Below are 1,325 nucleotides of genomic sequence, written 5' to 3' on the forward strand. Positions count from 1 at the left end.
CAATAACTTTGACCATCTCAATTAAATACCTGTGTCCACAATCTTGAGACCTATGAAACGGAGAGAGCAATAATTTGGAGATATTGTATGATCTAATTACTTTTTATTCCATAACATGACATATAACTTTTATTCTAAAGTGTTTATGAATTTCTTAATTATGAGGTAATACAGTTTGACAAATCTAGTTTTACCAGTTACCTTTGTTGATTGTTGTTAATTTCTTATCAATTGTTTTATACCTACATTTTTATAGATGAAGTAAGTAAAACATCTGTGAGAGCATAGAAGTAAAACAATTGATAAGGTATCAATAATTTACGACAATCGACAAATGTGACCAGGAAAATTAGATTTATCAAACTATACTCAGTATTTATAAACCCAGGCTGGGATTCCCATTGGTCCCATCTTTTCCTGGAACAGTCCCTTTTTGGGTAAAATGTCCCGCTGCCCTAAATTTATTATAAATGTCCCTCTTTTTTATCAAAATCGGTGGATGGAGGATCTTATATCGTTTTTTAGTATAATTTTATTAATATGTAATAATACTCCTGGTGGCTAATCCATGAAACATTGTAGACCAATTTCTATATTCAAATGTCCAAACATGAGATGAGAAAAAACTTCTGCAAGAGATTCATAAATCTAATAATCTGCATCTGAGGGACAGACTAACCAAAGTCCATTTTTTTCAAAATTTAATTTCATGTAAAGTTACTTTTACGTTATGTTGTAATAAGTTACGTAAGTTAACTACTTCAAATACTCTATCAAGAAATGGATAAACACATGTGTTTTTCTGTTCTCCTGAGAAATAACAAAAGAAGTTTGGATCAGGATAGCTGACAGCTACCAATTAACATTCTGAGATGCACTTTAGATATACTTTTTTATAGACCACTGGATACTTCTTAAAAATGCAATTTTTCCAATTAAGCATATTTCTGGTTTATAATTCTTCATTAAAGTAAGATTCATGGTAGTTAATAATTTTTATATCACTATCCTATTGTTTCTTATTTTCTCAATTCCCAACATGCCCCGTTTTTTACAAAGTGCCCCAGCTCTTGCAGGTAGAAACTTGAAAACGTCCCAGTAAAAAAGGAGCATTATGGGAACCCTGTCCTAGGCCCCTCGAAACTCGAGCTGCTCGAGGAACCGTCTGGGCCGGTTTCCCATGATGCCCAGCGCTCGGCAGCTCTCGTCATTGATTCAACCGCGTGTAGAATCGTCCATGAGCGCCTCGTGCGTATAAAGCGTACATTCGCGCGCGCACTTTCCTGCCTGAACCGCGCGCCGTCGAGCCAGTAAGCAGCGTGACA

This window comes from Calliopsis andreniformis, chromosome 8, assembly GCF_051401765.1.
Source record: "Calliopsis andreniformis isolate RMS-2024a chromosome 8, iyCalAndr_principal, whole genome shotgun sequence".
Taxonomy (NCBI): domain Eukaryota; kingdom Metazoa; phylum Arthropoda; class Insecta; order Hymenoptera; family Andrenidae; genus Calliopsis; species Calliopsis andreniformis.